Source organism: Dendrobates tinctorius, unplaced genomic scaffold (assembly GCF_039654945.1).
Source record: "Dendrobates tinctorius isolate UK_male_01 unplaced genomic scaffold, ASM3965494v1 ptg000038l, whole genome shotgun sequence".
NCBI lineage: Eukaryota > Metazoa > Chordata > Amphibia > Anura > Dendrobatidae > Dendrobates > Dendrobates tinctorius.
Window position 1 is genome coordinate 12,946,048 of NW_027361706.1, and position 16,154 is coordinate 12,962,201.

Sequence of the window (16,154 nt, forward strand, 5' to 3'; positions counted from 1 at the left end):
AAATTCTCTAACAGTCATTTCAGAGTCACACTCTCAGAATCGAGTCCCAAAGGGATTTGACCCATAGTGATCAGCTGCGAGGATGACCCCTTATTTAAATTAGACATACTGTAGAAAATATTGATGATTTTTTTGAGTTAGCAAAAATTCAATGAACTTACCATGGATGCTAAGGAAAGTCTATCCTTGACCAAATTGAATATAACCTTCAATATAAAGAACAAATAACCAGACTTTAGCGGCTTTTGAAATGTAAGAATTTTAGCTACATACTGGTGGCTATGCTGAGTAGTTTAGCCAGCACCAAAGCAATTAAAGTGATATAGGCTTAAATTTAAGAATTACAAACTAACTGAAAATTATAATTTTGCTTATTTGAACTGGAAGAAAAAGATGAAGAGGATAACTAGCAAATATCCACCTAGTTTAAACTATTGTCCTGCAATGTTAATCCGAAGGGAGGCAAAATGGCTGAAAAGGCAGTAGCCAATTTTACTAATTTTAGGGAACAATAAATTCCCAACTCCGAAGACCCGACAAGGAGAATATCAATTGAAAAGTACTTGATGGCCTTTCAATACTAAAACTGGATGGAATAGGTAGAAAAAAAAGCTGAAATATGTAATTCGTCCTTACTTGTTCAATGCTTCTGTTTATTGAAAGTCATTGAATTTTAATTTATTGCACTATTTATTATGAGAACCGGATGGGGGCTTAGCAAATCTCCTTACCTACAGACTCTAGCGCCATGTCATCATGGCGACACACACGCGACATTGTGCCAGCCCACCTAATCAAAAGAGGAGTCGGGAATGCCTGGAAGTAAGGAAATACACGCCTAGTAGTCACAGATGACTAAACTGACCGGTGGACAGGAGTCCCGCAAATCGATTCTCCCATCTCTATACATAACCCATACTTTGACATGAGATTGTCTGGTTAGTTAATGTGCTGCGCCTGGGAGAATGTGCACTAACAAGCCTCAGGTTTCCTTCCACTCATTAATCACAACATAACACAAGTTTTTGCATTTTCTAACAGATTTCCTGGCATTATTCCATCTATAAACTAATGAATGACCTTCAATTCCGGCACCATTACCGGCTAAAATGCGTTACAAATCTGAAGGACTTCATGATAAAGGTGCATTCATATACTCATAATTATAAGGTAGGCATGTCATACACTCCCTCATATGCCTGGAGCATGAACACTATATACTTTTCCCAAAATCCAATCAATTTTAAATAAAAACTAAGACATCTGTATAACTGGAGGTTTTATTAGGACAAGATATTAAACTCATAACTTCACTTTCTATTTCGCTGAGATTTCATATGCCAAATCATTTTTTGCTTCAAGGAAAATTCCATTATAAATGCTTAATGCGATTGGCCCATACACAGCATTGATCATCTATGTACAGTTCAGATGATAAATGTATGATTGCTCAGGTTTGGATGCTGGGGCCCCACTGAACCGAAGAACAGTGTTCCCAAAGTTGCCTTTGAGAATGAAACGTTATTGATCAAGTACCACCAGTACTACTCTCATTAATTGTTAATTACAGGCAATTAATGATGCAGAGATTGCACATGCTCACTGATGTTTCAATTATAGTGGCCTTTAGGACCCCTGCCCTAGGGGTCAGACCCTCAATGATTATACTTTTGATACCTATCCTATGCATAAATGGTTTTTGTTGCTTATGGCTCAACCACTTTATAGAGGCATTGCTAGTGATGATTGAATCTGCTGAAATTTGAAACTTCATCCTGAAAGGTGCTGCAACAGATGGTGAGCTGAGGTTTTTCCCCATTATCTTCCCTCTATTGTTTTCTCTATAATATACATACTGTAGGCATAAAATTTTTTGAAAAATTACACTCACTCTGTCCTCACCTGTGAAAAAACAGAGCCCTTGCTCTCTCATCTTCTTTAGAGAGGAATGTGATCTACAAGTACACCCAGTACCTTCTCTACAAGTGACTCTCCTAGTTTTACTCCCCCTAATACATATGGTGCACAAACATGATTAGTGCCCAGATACATAACTTTACATTTCCTCACATTTGACATCGTCTGTCATGTGGATTCCCAAACACTCAGCTTGTGAGTAGAGATGAGCAAATTTGTTTGGGTTCGGTTCCGAATATGATCAGAATCAAATTTTGTTTTAGAAATATTCGTCGAACACAGCCGAACGTCATTAGAGTCAAAGGGAGTAGAAATTATCGAATATGTTCAGAACCGATCATAAGACAAACATTCGGCACAAATAGTGTTCGAATATGGCCTGAATATGTCAAAATCAGATTCGGGGCCAAAATCCAAACAAATTTGCTCATCTCTACTTGAGAGACTCCAAAAATCAAAGGGGTCAGAAGGTGTCAAAGCTGGCCTAGAGAAGACCACACCTCTAACTAGAAGGAAAAAAAAGATAGGTGATGTCCAATTGAGTATTAATAATTCATTTTTTATCACTATCCCAGCCCTTTTGAAACTAGCAAAATTCAAGGGCAACTTATTTTGCTGGATTCACACAAGTCGAATCAGAGAAAATTTGAATTCTAACAAAGCTGAATTTTTAGTGAAATTCAAGGTGAATTTGCTTGATTTGCTTTGTATTGATTGGCTCATCTCTAGACTAGGTGCCGAGTGCCACACCCTCGTCAATATAATATACTTTATTAGACCTATCCTAGTCATAGGTCATCAATATTGCAAACTTAGAAAACCGCTTTGTCAAAAATCACTTTTTAATGTTTTGATGCCTCATATGCTAATGATTTTGAGCTGTCCCGAGAGACGTCTGCTCATGCTACTGCAGTCTTGCCCATTCCGTTGAAATCATGCCAACAGATGCCTGATCGACATTCCTGCAATGCTCTCTCCGCCTCCTCCCTGTGCTCCCTCTCATGTATAGTATGAGCAGTGATCTGTCTACGTGCCAGTATTCTTGGCTTCACAATGCACATTACCTGGACTTTCATAGTGCTTCGCAAACAAGTCTGCTAGGCTGACAGTTTGCATGATGCTTCCCTCCACTGATGCAAAATCTGGGGTAATCTTTACACTGATAATTGCTCCTGCTATCTACTTTTCTCCATGGCTTTTCAAGCTAACACATATAAAAACTGATATGCAAGTCCGCTGTGTTCAAACCACCCATGGGCAACATCTCCAAGGACTTTGTATGTTCTCCCTGAGTTTGCTTGGGTTTCCCCCGGGTTCTCCGGTTTCGTCCCACACTTCAAAGACATACTGATAGGTGATCTAGATTGTTAGCGCCAATGGGGACAGTGCTGATAATTTCTTTAAAGCGCTGTGGAATTAATGGGGCTGTGTAAATTAAATAATTAAAGCTTGAAAATTGATAAAGAACAGCAGGCAGCAGTGGCAATTTATTATCAGGTTCAGGTTCTCCATTGACGATGAATTGTGCAACAGCCATTGATGGTAAAGCAATGTTCATTCCTTTAAATTATTACAGGAAAGATATATATCTTTGTACCTAGAGGGCAATAAAAGTTTCAGGCTCCTTATCTATGAACTGCTCCAATATTTATGTTTAACCCTCTCCCATAATGACAATTCTGCTTCACATCACTTGTCTTATCTATTGCCGTTATTTCTGTGCTGTCTTGTGTATAAATATGATTCTTGAGATGTTGTATTAGTCAATGCTTGATGAAGAGACCCGAGTAGTCTCGAAAGCTTGCAACTTGTTACCATCTTTTCAGTTAGGGCAGAGACACACTGACAAATTTTTCGTCCCAGAATCGGATCGTAAAACTTGCCCTGGCCGGCACCTCTCCTGACCTGAACTTGATAACTGCATAGTAATCCATCACGCTGTCATGCTCAGGTCAGGAGAGGTGCCGGCCAGGGCAAGTTTTACAATCCGATTCTCGGACGAAAAATTCGCCAGTGTGTCTCTGCCCTTAGCCATTAAAAGGTATCAACCACTGAGGACTCTCAATTCTAAATATTCTTTTAAATTATTAAACTTTTGTTATATTTGGCATATGCTACTCTTGAGAATTCTTGGAATAACTGCTCCTTCTTTGGTGTGTTATCTCCACTTTTAACTTGTCCTTCCAAGTGTGGCACGAGTATTCTGTGCTTTGGATTCAAGTCAATTTTTCAAACAAACGAAAAGTGAAATGTGACTATTTTAACATATATGCAAGAAAAGGATAAAGTGAGTCAAAACTGTCACCAAATAATCCCCTCATAATAAATTCTGTTTTGTTTTGGGTTTTTTTTTGGTTTTTTTTGTAGCTTTATGTTGTTTTTCAGGGAAAAATCCAGTATAATACATCAGGTTTATTTTTGTGACACAGTTCTTTCTTTTTAGCTAATTTCATATTATTTTAAATGTGACTTTTGGACATGTTTTACCAGCTGTTCATTCTGTATAATAGGCCACTCTTTCAGAAAACTTTCCCACCTGCTCAGTTCATTTTGAAGTAAAATGAAAAGTTTCAAAAGAAAAAGCCTACACCCAGTTTCTGCCAAGAATAGATTAGTGACAGAATACACAGAAGAGCCACCCTTTACTTTCCTGTCCAGAACAAGCATCCTTCCATTGATCCATGTATGAGTTTCATGTGTTTGCTGAGCTTGAAAGAAAAGATTCCAGTTTTAAAATCTATTTCTAGGGACTTATTAATCTGTCATTTAGCAGAAAGCTGTAAGTGCAATGCTCCTCATCACACACAGTAGCCATACTTTATTGGACTATTACAAAAAGATTAGTTATGAATTTATATAAAATGTATAGTAAAGTGACAATTCCATGCTCAACGTGAAAGAAGTACCTTCAAGGATTTGTCTGTAGGTATAGACATGTGAAATAGAATTTCTATATAAAATGTAAAGACTACCAATTAAATCAGAAGTTAGATTAGCAAGAGAGGTTTATTGCAGTGGCCATTAACAAGCATGCTAAATTGTTTGCATATCTTAAAGAGGATCTTTCACTTACCTTAGGGCCCCGTTACACGCTTCAATGTCCCAGCGATCCCACCAATGATCCGACGTGGATGGGATCGCTGGGACATAGTTAGCTGATCGCTGGTGAGCTGTCACATAGACAGACTCACCAGCAATCAGGACCAGCGAGCACGCTGGTATCCAGGGTAAACAGCGGGTATCTAAGCGCCGTGCGGCTCTTAATTACCTGCTGTTTACCCTGGATACCCGATCAGGTCCACTGAGCATACTGGTATCCAGGGTAAACAGCGAGTATCTAAGCGCCGCACGGCACTTAGTTACCCGCTGTTTACCCTGGATGCCAGCTCCCAGCGTCTGCTGTATGGCGCTGGGAGCTCGCTGATCATTGGTCTCTTCCTGTCACACGCAACGATGAGTACTACCCAGCGGGAGACCAACAATAGATTTATGGCCCAGACCATTAGGCAACGATTAATGATCAGCCAACTGATCTTTGATCATTGCTACATGTTACACACAACGATGTTGTTTCGACATCACTGCAACGTCACCAAACTGGTGACATTGCAACGATATCGTTCACAATATCGTTGTGTGTAACGGGGCCTTTAAAGAAGACCTATCATCAAAAATGAAAATTTGCAAAATAGCTTTTTTTATGTTTTACTTAGATACTGACAGCTAAGGTAGCCAGCAGAGATCAACAAATTTGTAAGCCTCCTCCAATTTTTCATAAAATTTTGCGGTGAATTAATTTGCTGCAAATGGCAAGAATTTTAATTTCTCTGAAAATGTTTGTGAAATATGGTAGTGACAATGTCCTTATATCCTTATGTGGGGTTGTATGAGTACTGCTGGTATCGGGAGCTATATTTCTTTGATGGTATCATGAATTCACAGATGTTCTGCTCTATATTGAAATAGAAGATGCTACCGGTCACAGGAATCTGTGCAGCAGACAGGTGAGGCGCACAGGACAGGAATAGCTGAGGGACTGGAGAAAACACACCAGTAAGTCCACATTTGAAAGGCTTTAGGAAAACAAAATTAAGACTTTGAAGTGGCCTAGACAAAGTCCTGACCTTAATCCAATTGAGATGCTGTGGCTGGGCTTAAAAAGGTGGTTCATGCTCAGAAACCCTCCAATGTGGCTGAATTATGACAATTCTGCAAAGATGAGTGGGCCAAAATTCCTCCAGAGCATGGTAAAAGACTCAATGCCAGTTATTGCAAATGCTTGATTACAGGTGTTGCTCCTAAGGGTGGCCCAACCAGTTATTAGGAATCAGGAAGGGGCAAACACTTTTTCACAAAACTGTATGTCCTACTTTGCATATCTAGTCTCTCGTAGACCCCTTAAGGGTCTTATTGTCAGATTTATCATACATAACAGAGGTTATATGTTGCGATATGGTATGTTGGTTATTTTTAAGATAACATAGGGGCAACTTCGTATATTATTATTTCGATTTGAGATTTTAATATGATTATTAAAGGTTATATTTTTAAGGGATTCTCTGTGCTGTTTACATAATTATGTGTTTGTAAAGAAGAACCAGGTGAAAGTGAGTCAGTGGCCAAGTGTCTCCTGATCTGAATCCAATCGATCACATACGGGTAAGTCAGCAGAGACAAGTTGTCATCACTCTCTGTCCAGCATCCAAGCTTTAAAAGAGGTCGTTCATAAAGAATAGAAAAAGATAGATGTTACAATATGTCACCAATTTGTCCCCTCCAGTCCTTGAACACTTAGCGCTGTTCATAAAAATCATGGAGGTCATAAAAAATACTGGATGTAATAGGTTTTGATGTGGGATATTATTGCATTACCAAATTTCAGTAAAACTGGAGATTTTGTAATGAAAATTTTATATTATTAACATTACTTTCAAGTTATGAGTTCAAAAATGTTCTGACACTCTGTCTTGCCAAAATTTTGAAAATTGTTCTTGCATTCAGTGAGATATTGGTTAAAATCTTACTTTTCAAAGGGGGTGTACTTATTTCTGCTGAGGCTGTACATATAATTTAAAAAATAGTGCATTCATAAAGTTCAATATTTTTTCTTTTCTGCCTTACTAAAAAATGTAGTTGATTTTGGTGATAGTTACCCTATAAATATGGAATTCTTTACTTGATTAAATACCACTGTCCTCCTGAATTTGGCATTATTTGTCTGAGAGGAGGTGTGACCCTCAACATTTCTCTGTGGACCTCTTGGCCAACAAAACTAAATTTAGGTACAGGGAAGAGAGGGAAATATCTCAGAAATGGAGAGGCTCGGGTAGAGAAAAAAAATGATTCAGGGGAACAGCAACATTTAGACCAGATAAAACAATTACATATTAAAGGGAACCTGGTTCATTGTACATGCAGTCCAATCTGTGGATAGCATGGTATAAAGGAGAAGCTGAGCAGAGTGATGTATTGGTTTGTAGGAAAAGATTCAGTATAACTTGTGTTTTATTCATTAAAATCCCTGGTATTTGCATGTATAGGAGTCCAGTGGGCGGTGCTACTTAGCGATTAATTGCTATCTCTGCATGCACAGTCATACAGGGATCACTGTCAACCACAAGTAGGACTGGACTCATCCATACAAACATAAGGGATTTCAATAAAAAAAAAGTGAGTTTTACTTACAGAAGCACTCCTACCAAAGTTGTTATCCTATTAATATAAGGGACTTTGCAGTGAAGAAGAATTGTAGTTCTAATGATTACTCACGCAAGGAAAAGCAACCTTCTCTTTCTACATAGACATAGACTCAGTTAGTCAGTTTTAATCACTCAATATTATAGACCTGCTGGAAAAGAAAATAATTAACTGAGTAGAAAATGAAAATAAGAAATTCTAAGTGCTAGTGCTATATAATATGATGATTGCAATATATTAAGAGGATACAAACTTTAATGGGAGGAGGAGTGCGTCTTAAAACTTCTCACAAAAATGCCTATCAATCTCATCAGCTCCTCATACTGTATACCATCCTGCCTGTAGGTCAGACACTCTTTTCACCATGACAGGTTCCTTTTAATGACAAGTGACAGGTTCTCTTTAAACTAGCTTCTGAAAAACTCTTTACAGTCAGTTTTTGACAATACATTAAAAAATGATAAGCTGATCACTGAGTGTCCATAAAGATAGGACCTCCAATAATTTTGTTTCAATCAGAACAGAAACCTGGAATCACGTTTTATATCTCCGCAGCACTCCCACTGGATTAAGGAAGTATTACACTGTGTTCTAAGTAATAAATGGGCTAAGTCCTCCAGACTAGTAGAGTCTTTTTTTTATACTACTGTGTCAAAAAGAAACAGGCATCCAATGGATATATAATACACCAGCAAAGCTAATCCTCTAAGTTTGAAGCTATAGCTTCACAAACACTATAAAAGTGTTAATCCTATATACCAAAATGTGAAACACTTAATCCAAAGGATGTCAATACCTCATGGAAATAAGGTCACTAGAGAAATGTGTAATCAATAATGTAATATTTATTAGACAATACTATAAATACATATAATAGATCATTACAGTGATTGTGAGAGCTGATACACAGCATGAGACAGCATAATAAAAACAATTGGGGCTACCAAATAGGAGCAACACCTCCCTGGGGTTCAATGAAAGTAAAGCCCCCGTCACACACAGCGATCTCGCTAGCGAGATCGCTGCTGCGTCACTCGTTTTGTGACGCAACAGCGATCTCACAGCGAGATCACTGTGTGTGACAGTTATCAGCGACCGGCCCCCTTGCCGGGTATCGCTGATCACTGTTGAAATGTCTGGACATTTTTTGGGTCGTTGGTCTCCCGCTGGTCAGCATGCATCGCTGCATTTGACAGGCGGGAGACCAGCGACCAGCGAGCAGAAGCTGGTAACTAAGGTACACATCGGGTTTCTAAGGGGGCGCGCTGTGCCTAGAAACCCGATGTGTACCTTAGTTACCAGCTCCCTGCATCAGCGCGCTGGTAACTAAAGTACACAGCGACGCCGCGTGCTCAGCGTCGCTGTGCTGATCACTGGTGAAGCTGCCTGTTTAACAGCTCACCAGCGATCATGTAGCGACTCACCAGCGATCCTGACACGTTGATATCGTTGTCCGGATCACTGGTGAGTCGCTATGTGTGACGGGGCCCTAAGAGAAAGACAGTATAATAGAACTGACTGATTTACAAATAACCAAAAAAATCTAATACCCAAGCCAGATCAGTAAATTGAAACCTAGGCAACAGGATAAATCTAGAGAGGTCTATGTAGTATCAAAATTATATAAGATTAGATAGATAAGCAGTCATACATATATAATAGTTTATCTACCACACAAGAATTCTATGTAGAGCGATTAGCCTTTTCACATCTTGCAAGTGGTAACCTCAGCTAGAGTACAAAAAAACCCCTTAAAATGGGGGGAAAGTATACCTGAAGCCATGATCTAAATGGATGAAGGCAGGTGTCCCATGCAGCAGCCTCGACGCGCGTTTCGCCTAAAGCAGCTTCGTCAATTGTTCTTGTTATGCTGTCTCATGCTGTGTGTCAGCTCTCACAATCACTGTAACGATCTATCATATGTATTTATAGTATTGTCTAATAAATATTGTACTATTGATTACACATTTCTCTAGTGACCTTATTTCCATGAGGTATTGACATCCTTTGGACTAAGTGTTTCACGTTTTGGTACATCCAATGGATATATGTAGCCCAAATATTATTTTTTAGAAGGACTTTTTGAAATACTTTTACTGTTTTATTGTTTTCAAATGTTTTCCTAACTATAGTGATTGCTCCTCTAACAATGTGCAGACCGTAATTTATCTACATCAAGCTGCAACTGTTAGGTAATAAATACATGACACGACTGAACATTTCCTCTTTACCACTTTCTGCAGATATAAATCCACCTGCAAGCACTAGTACATGATTAAAGGCAACCCTAGATTAATAGCAATTTGTATAAACAAGAGCGTTGAAAGTAAGACCATAATGCACAACGAGGCGGATTCATTTTATCAGCTGCAGATACATTCAGCTTGAATCTACCGACACGTCAAGATAGTGAGAATCAATATGAAAGGTCAGGTGATTTATGGTCCTATAAATCCATAACATGACCTACATCTTATACTAATAGCCACAGAGGAAGCTGGAAATCCTGCTTAATGTTTTTGAGACCTAGTGAAAACTGTCTTTGGAACCACCTGTGCTATATCATCTCGGCTAGATGGAAGCAAAACTTTTGTCCCATTACTTCTGGAATGCCTTTTCAAGAATGAAAAAAAATCCTTTTGTGGCGGGGAGGACAGAAATATTTATTCTGTGTGAATAAAAGAGGAAAAAAAAGGACAGAGAAATTCAAAAAAGTGAAGAAAAAAGAGAAACAACCAATGGAAAATCAGGAGAAACAACCAAGGCTTCCATTGAGATTGTTAAGAGAAAAATCAGGAGAAACAACCAAGGTTTCCATTGAGACTTTTATGTAAATCCAAAATGTTTGCAAAAAGTCAATTTCAAAGTTAAAAAATCTTTAGTGCAACACTTTTTATTTTTTTGGGGAGCAGAAAAATACTTTGCTTGCTGTAGATTAACTGGACCACTTTTCATTAGAGATGATTGAAACTTATTTTGGGCCAATTTACTCAAATTGGACAGCAGATTCGAGCCTGTCCTAATAAAGTTTGCCTAAATTAAAATTGCTGCCAAAAAATGCATATCACGTTCTGGGGGGGTTCTACAGACCATAATGCATAATAAACGGAGGGACAGAATTAAGTTAAAAACTTGATACTCGCCTGTAGTGATGAGTGAGCGTGCTCAGATAAGGTGTTCTCGGAGCACGCTCGGGGGCTAACCAAGTGTCTTCGGTGTGCTCGAATAATATGTTCGAGTCTCCGCTGCTGCATGTGTGGTGCCCTGCGTCTTTGCTGCCACAAAAGGGTTAAATATGAACTGTTTTGCATGTGTTTTGTGAGCAATGGAAGTTATACTTTCTCTGCTAGAGACCACAACACACACACAATTTACCTCACTCCCTTACTTGTCTGAAGCTTAGAGCTTTGCAGACATGCCCTAACTGGGAGGGGGAGGAGTCGAGAGTTGTTGTTTTCAGTGGTGAAGAAGAAGGAAAGATGGAGAACACTCTTGGAAGCCATACCATGTGCTTCCTCTAGGAGTAAAGCTAAGAAGCATCAGGGAGTCAACCCCTAGGCCATCCATGCTTTCTGAGCAGGGTGGTAAGCTGAGAGACTGTGTGAGTTTAAACAACCAACAGCAAAGTGCTTTCCCTGGGAAGACTGCCGCAAACTAGGATCAGTGAAGGATTGTGCAAGAAGGAACTTGTGCTTCACACAGGATACAAGCTGCAAGTTGCCAATGGAGGAAAACACAGTGAGTAGTGGCTATACTGGAAAGTTCTAAACTCCAGGAAGCCTTGGTCCCAGAAGGGATTAGAATAGCAGGAATCTTACACCGAGTCACAGCAGAGAGGAGGATAACTCCCATTCTGCAGAGCAGACTGTAAACCTGGTGAGAGTTGTAATATCTCCTCTGAACTGCACCTGAACTACAGTAAATGATAAAGTGACTTTCCTTGTCTCCTGCTTTATTACTTCGTGCCTTCTACTTCCACCACAATCTCTGGGGGTAAGCCCTGGTTGGAGAGGGTTAAACATCTGCACTGCCATCACCATCTACTCCCCCAGGGATCATCTGCAGTGCCGGCTATACTACAGTCGAACACTCCAACTGGCATCACAAATCACTACATAAACTTTATCCCTAATCAGTACCCCTCTTTTACATGACCGCCTGGGGCCATGGACCGGGTCACTGCCACTGTGACACATCCCTTTAAGACAACCAGCCCGGTGCCGAGTGTCCCGTGGTCTCTGGGGCGCGTCACATGTCTAGCGGCTGTTCCACAGTAATGTGAAATTAAGATCACATGAGAAGAACACTAAGGCTTGCCTTCTCACGGAAATACCACTTGGATAGATTTTTGGGACAGTTACCAGTTGGGTTAGTATAATGTGACTTGGTTTGACATTGTTCCTTTTTTATACCACCTTTGGGTAGTCTTCATCTGCATCTACTACCTATTCCCCCAGTAGGGATCCAGGATATGGTATTCCATGCTCTTCTAGATATTACCATTAAAAAAATTGTGCATTTCTTTTATAGGACATTGTGTCCCTGTGTTACCTTTTGTTACCTACTAACATAAAAAAATAAATAATATTTTATATGTGTCAGAATAAATTGTGTTTTAATTAATATTATTTGCTGGTATCTACCATGTCACGTTCAGCTGAAGAACAATGATCCCTCGAGCCATTCACTGCTGATTGAAAAACAGACATATTCTTGCAAGACCCTTCAACACAGGCAGAATTAGACAAGCAAACAATGCAATAATGGTTCAAGTTGGTTCTAGAATCAGGTCAGTAGTAGCTCACTCATCACTATCAGAATCCTATGTAACCTGTTCCCCCTGCCTGTTGTGTTTTCTGAAGTCAAACTTCCTGAATTGATTGCTGGCTCAAGGGTAACATCTCTTTTGTGAATCTGACAAAAGAGTAAATATGAGAGAATATTACTGACATTTGCGCTCACACATGGCCTCGCAGAGTAACATTATCCAATGTCTTTATTTTCAAAACAGGACAAAGAATTGAAAATATAATTCCCAATCTTCTCACCAACATTCATTTATACATTGGTCATTATTACAAGGTGTTAACTCTCAGCACCACCAACAGCGTTTGTTGGTTTTTAAGAGATGGCAATAACTAGAGATGAGCGATCGAACCGCAGACGAGCAAGTCTGAGTTGCAATTTCATGTTAATTCAAACATTTTAAGATTCACGGTTTGCAAAAAAAGATAAATCTGGCCCAAAACCATTTCCTACACTATTAAGGCATCAGAGAACGGGCAAATGTTTGTTTTTGAGTTGCCGTGCAGGTATCCCCATAATGCCCAGCAGGAATGTCATCTTAGGGATTATCATACCTTGTACAATGATGGTCAGCACCTGGGCCATCACAGATCAGTGGTTCACAATGCAGTACAGTTTGTATGGCAGAGTCATTTTGTATTTTGAGAGTCACTGGTAAGTCTCTCTCCTGGAGAGATTAAGCTCTTATGGTCAGATGAGTCTTCTGTAGAGTGCAAACTCTTATGATCAGCGGGGTCCTGTCTTCTGTAGAGTACAAACTATTATGATCAGTGGGGTCCTCTCTCCTGTAGAGTATAAACTCTTATGATCAGTGGGGTCCTCTCTCTCTTTCTCTTCTGTAGAGTATAAACTCTTATGATCAGCAGGGTCCTCTCTTTCTCTTCTGTAGAGTGTAAACTCTTATGATCAGCGGGGTCCTCTCTTCTGTAGAGTGCAAACTCTTATGATCAGCGGGGTCCTCTCTTCTGTAGAGTGCAAACTCTTATGATCAGTGGGGTTCTCTCTCTTCTGTAGAGTATAAACTCTTGTGATCAGCGGGGTCCTCTCTTTCTCTTATGTAGAGTATAAACTCTTATGATCAGTGGGGTTCTCTCTTCTGTAGAGTGCAAACTCTTATGATCAGTGGGGTTCTCTCTCTTCTGTAGAGTATAAACTCTTATGATCAGTGGGGTCCTCTCTTCTGTAGAGTGCAAACTCTTATGATCAGTGGGGTTCTCTCTCTTCTGTAGAGTATTTTTATTATTATTATTTATTGTTATAGCGCCATTTATTCCATGGCCCTTTACATGTAAGGAGGGGTATACATAATAAAAACAAGTACAATAATGTTAAACAATACAAGTCATAACTGGTACAGGAGGAGAGAGGACCCTGCCCGTGAAGGCTCACAATCTACAAGGGATGGGTGAGAATACAGTAGGTGAGGGTAGAGCTGGTCATGCAGCGGTTTGGTCGATCGGTGGTTACTGCAGGTTATAGGCTTGTCGGAAGAGGTAGGTCTTCAGGCTCTTTTTGAAGGTTTCGATGGTAGATGAGAGTCTGATATGTTGTGGTAGAGAGTTCCAGAGTAGGGGTGAGGCGCGAGAGAAATCTTGTATGTGATTGTGGGAAGAGGAGTTAAGAGGGGAGTAGAGAAGGAGATCTTGTGAGGATCGGAGGTTGCGTGCAGGAAAGTATCGGGAGACGAGGTCACAGATGTATGGAGGAGACAGGTTGTGGATGGCTTTGCATGCCATGGTTAGGGTTTTGTACTGGAGTCTCTGGGCAATGGGGAGCCAGTGAAGGGATTGACAGAGGGGAGAAGCTGGGGAATAGCAGGGGGGACAGGTGGATTAGTCGGGCAGCAGAGTTAGGAATAGATTGGAGGGGTGCGAAAGTGTTCGAGGGGAGGCCACAGAGCAGGAGGCTGCAGTAGTCAAGGCGAGAGATGATGAGGGCATGGACTAGGGTTTTTGCTGATTTTTGGTTGAGGAATGAACGGATTCGTGAAATATTTTTGAGTTGAAGTCGGCAGGAAGTGGAAAGGGCTTGGATATGTGGTTTGAAGGAGAAATCAGCGTCAAGGATTACCCCGAGGCAGCGAGCTTGTGGGACTGGGGAGAGTGGGCAGACATTTACTGTAATGGATAGGTTCGTTGGGGGGGTCACATGAGATGGGGGAAAGATCATGAATTCTGTTTTGTCCATGTTAAGTTTCAGAAATCTAGCGGAGAAGAAGGATGAAATAGTGGACAGACATTGAGGGATTCTGGTTAGTAGGGAGGTAATATCTGGTCCAGAGATGTAGATCTGTGTGTCATCAGCATAGAGATGATACTGAAAGCCATGAGATTCTATGAGCTGTCCCAGGCCAAAGGTGTAAATGGAGAAGAGCAGGGGTCCTAGGACTGAACCTTGTGGGACTCCGACAGATAGGGGGCGAGGTGAGGAGGTGGTGTGTGAGTGGGAGACGCTGAATGTCCGGTCTGTTAGGTATGATGAGATCCAGGATAGGGCAAAGTCTGTGATGCCAAGGGATGAGAGGGTCTGTAATAATAGGGAATGGTCCACTGTGTCAAAGGCAGCCGACAGGTCCAGGAGGAGGAGGACAGAGTAGTGTCGCTTGCTCTTGGCGGTTAAGAGGTCATTGGTGACCTTAGTAAGGGCAGTTTCAGTGGAGTGGTGTGACCGGAAGCCAGATTGTAAGTGGTAGAAGAGGGAGCAAGAAGAGAGATGGGAGGACAGTTCAAGGTAGACGTGTTGTTCCAGTAGCTTGGAGGCATAGCTGTTATGATGAGTCACCGAAGGCGGAAAAAACAAAATACCAGCTAAGTCCAGAAAAACCAGAGAGGTTGGCAGCTATCGGATTGCAGACCCCTGAACCTATCACAACAACTAGCAGTAGCCGTGGGGGGTTCCTACGTTGCCCTAGACCCCTCGATCACAGCCGGAGAACTATATAGCCTAAAGACAGAAAGGGGAAAAACTAAACTGCCCCAGAGCAGACCCCAAAGCAATAGGCAGCCCCCAACATATAATGACGGTGAAGCAAGATGAAAACACTAACACAGATAGAAAGATAGGTTGAGCAAATGATGGGGCCCAAGCTAACTACATAGGACAGGATAGGAAAGCTGCTGTCTGCTATCCGCAAAAACCCTATCAAAATGAGCCAACCGACTGATAGGAAAAACAGGCCCTGAAGTCGCTAGGCTTCAAAAGACTCAGCACTCAGGTATATTCTGAAAACAGAGCAAAATATCAACAGATCAGAGACAAAAATGGAATTCAGCTCACCCCCGGCCGGGGATGGCAGAACTCCCAAAAAACAAGGCAAAACAAAAACAAAACTGAAGAGTACAAAGCAGAGCAGAAAAACTTAGCTTTGAGATGCAGGAATCAGACTGGTCTCCAAGAATCCAGCAGGAAAATCACCTGCCAGGAAGAAGGGCGTCGGCAGCCTTATATCCAGTCCTCAATTCCAGCCACCCAGTCATCATCTAGCTGCCCAGGTGTTTGGTAATCAGTCTCACTACCTTCCTTCACTAGAGGAGGGAGTTCATCAGACCTCAATGGTGAAGGGAAAAATGAACTCACAACAGTACCTCCCCCTTTAGGAGGTGTCACCGAACCCTCATCCATGCCACCAGGGCGATCCGGGTGAGCCCGATGAAAGGCACGCACCAATCTTTCGGCATGAATATCAGAGGCAGAGACCCAGGAATTATCCTCCTGACCATAACCCTTCCACTTAA